This window comes from Lactuca sativa, chromosome 8 (genome assembly GCF_002870075.4).
Source record: "Lactuca sativa cultivar Salinas chromosome 8, Lsat_Salinas_v11, whole genome shotgun sequence".
NCBI lineage: Eukaryota > Viridiplantae > Streptophyta > Magnoliopsida > Asterales > Asteraceae > Lactuca > Lactuca sativa.
In genome coordinates, this window is record NC_056630.2 from 208,625,402 (window position 1) to 208,628,639 (window position 3,238).

A 3,238-nucleotide genomic window follows, 5' to 3' on the forward strand; every position below is an offset into this window, starting at 1 on the left:
GTAATTCTTTTTATTATTTTTTCTGTGAATAATACCGACTCGTCGGGGTCAGACTCGGCGAGTCTGGTCGCGATGCCATTTTTTTCTGAAATCTATATGTACTCGTCGAGTCATGGGCAGACTCGGCGAGTCTCTTGCAAACAATTCAAATTTTTTTTAAAATTCTTGTCATTTATTAAGAAAAGAAAATTTATTTCACCCCACACTTAGTCCATACGCACTCTCAAGCAGACATGTTCGATGATTTGGAAGATTAAAATTCGAAAAAATTTCAAACAAAACTCAAAAAGGTAAAAGAAAGCAAACTCTAAACAACGGGTTGCCTCCCGCCAAGCGCTTCTTTTTAAGGAGTCGTTAGCTGGACTCCTTCCCGTCTACGTCTCGTCATCTTCCAGCATTGGGAATGCACGCCTAGTCTTTTGTGGTTTGTACTTCGTTTTGTAAGTGTGAATCTTCTTTTTGTAAGCCCGTTTTGCTTCCTCTCTCTTCTTTTTCATAACATCATTCTCAGCTGCTTGGGCTTCCATTCTCCTCTTTTTCTTCTTCACCCCATTCGTTTTCACCTTCTTTTGCACTTCTTTTCCTTCAAACTGAATTACTTCGTATTTTGTGAAGGTGCGTGCTCTAGGTTTGGAAATGGATGGTTGATCAGCTTTCACACTCCTTTCTTTTGCCTCCCCTTCTTTTTCTGTGCTCACCCCATCTTCAAGTGTAATTGCATTAAAACATGCTATATAGGCGTGTTGAACTTCCGTATCCATTTCTTCTTTTTCTGTTTGTTCTCCTAAAGAATGAGGAAAAATATCCAAATCCAGACTATACAGAGGACTAGCAACAAACAGATCTAAATCGCCCAAGTTGTTATCAAATTCGACTGGACTCGTCGAGTCCAGTAAAGTGACTCGGCGAGTCTGATCGTATTCCATCATTTCTTGGGTGTTTTCTGAGTCGGCTCCTTCCAGTAGCTTTTCTAACTCCTCCAAGTCATTGTTAGCATCTCCATCCTCTCCAGAATGTAGCAGAAACTTGCGTGGATCTTCTTTTTGCAAAAGTGCAAGCTCTTTCTGTAGTATCTCATCCTCTAAATGGATAACTGAGATTTCTTCCTTTATTTCCTCTTCTTGCTTGGCTTCTGGTACAGCTCTAAACATTGTGGATTCGTCACCTACCCTTAATGTTAGTGTAGACTCACATACATCAATTAAGGCACATGCGGTGTTTAAAAATGATCTCCCCAAAATGATTGGAATTTTGGGGTCTTCTTCCATGTCAACCACCACAAATTCAACCGGAAATATAAACTTGTCAACTTTAATAAGGAGATCCTCATAAACGCCTTGTGGATGAATTATTGTCTTGTCTGCCAAATGGATCTTCATATTTACCGGTCTTGGCTCCGATAAATTCAACCTTTTAAAGAAAGAGAAAGGCATCAGATTGATGCTTGCACCCGAGCCGGTCAATGCTTGGGTGACAACTTTATTACCAAACTGGCACGGAATTATAATATTCCTCGGATCGCCTTTCTTTTCGAGTAGCTCACCCAATAGTATCTCCGCGACTTCAGCCAAATCTTTCCTAGCAGCAAAAAGACCTTTTAGCAAGTTTAAGTATTTTGGTGTCTGGAGCATCGTTTCCACAAATGGCACATTAACTTGTAGGGCTTTAACATGCTTCATGAAGGTTTTATATGCTTCAACTTTTTTCGCAGGCATGGCTTTAATTGGGTATGGAAAAGGAGGATTATATGGATTTAAAGGACTGACAGTTTTATCATTCACGCATGGACTCGTCGAGTCCACTAGAGGGACTCGGCGAGTCAGATCGGGTTTTGCTGGAGCCGACTCTTCTGCCCTTTCTGTCTTCCTTTTGGAGATTCTCAGTGTATCTGTGAATATTTCTTCCTTGCTGGAGGTCACTACACTCACATTCTCCATTCTTTGATTGGTTTCGGTATTACTTGGAAGTTGACCCGGTCTTCTTTCGTTCACTTGGTGTGCAAGCTGTCCCAGCTGTTTCTCAATGTTGAGGATGGATGACTGCTGATTCCTTAGCATGTTTCTGGTCTCATGTATTGCAGCCTCGTGATCATTGTGTCTCTTTTCGTACGCGGCTATGAATCTAGTGAACATTTCTTCCAAATCAGGTTTCTTTTCTACCGGTTCTTCTCTTTGATATAGTCCCCTCTCCTTCTGCTTGTATTTTTCCTCCTTAGCCTTCTTATACTCTTCGTATGGGAGCCATTCCTTCTTAGGCTTTCGCCAATTTTCGTCGTATCGATCGCCACTTGAATAGAAGACTTGAGCTTTCTTATTTCCATTCTCATCCAAATCACAATCCTTTGTTAGATGGGGCCCTCTACAATTTTCACATCCCACCCTCATAGCATGGATTGTTTGATCCATTTTTGTCATTCTTCTATCAAGACTATCAAGCTTAGCTATCACCGCCACTATGCTATCATTTGTCGCGTTCACTACTCCCCGACATACTTCGTTTCGTGGATTGTGGTGTTCTCTAGAGTGCTTAGAGAATTCTTCAATTAGCTCCTTGATTACCGGGGGCGCCTTCTTCGTGAGCGGACCTTGAGAATCGAGTAATTGCCTTGTGGTGACATTGACTCCATCGTAGAAAATGGAGACCTCTTGTTGGCTATTAAGGTCGTGATGTGGGCAATTTCTAAGCAAACTCTTGTACCTTTCCCATGCTTCATATAGAGATTCTCTGGGCTGTTGCTCGAAGTTGGAAATTGCTTTCTTTAGCTTGGCTATTTTGGAGGGTGGACAAAAGTGATCTATGAACTCCTCTTTCATCTTGGCCCATGTGGTGACTGATCCGGGAGGAAGTGACTGATCCTTTGTAGCTCCTTTGAACGTGACTGGGAGCATGCGAAGAAGTTGGGTCTCGCGAGGGACATTCGGTACATTGAAGTAGTTGGCCACATCATTCACTTTGTCCAAGTGCTTGTAGGCGTCTTCGTGATCCTTCCCATAAAAAGGAATCTCCTTGAGTTGAGCGAGAATATGGCCTTTTAGTTCGAAAGTGGTGGTTGCGGGAATTACGGGCTGCACAAGTCCCGAGCCGGTGTCATTGCGCATCCTCTTCTTCCGTTCCCCCATGGGGACTTCATCGATATTATCCATAGTGATGACCAAATCGTCTTCAAAATCGGAGTCGTGCTCGAATGTGGGTTCTTCTTCTTCCTCGGTCTCGTATTCGATATCTTCTTGAATTGGGT

General features: G+C 42.5%; 1 non-coding gene across 1 annotated transcript; it reads left to right on the forward strand.

Annotated features, from left to right (window-relative positions):
* Nucleotides 1-2,658: 2,658 nt before the first annotated feature.
* Nucleotides 2,659-2,765, forward strand: LOC111915612 (small nucleolar RNA R71). Its single transcript, XR_002858214.1, has one exon. It is a non-coding gene; the product is annotated as a small nucleolar RNA R71 (small nucleolar RNA).
* Nucleotides 2,766-3,238: the final 473 nt, after the last annotated feature.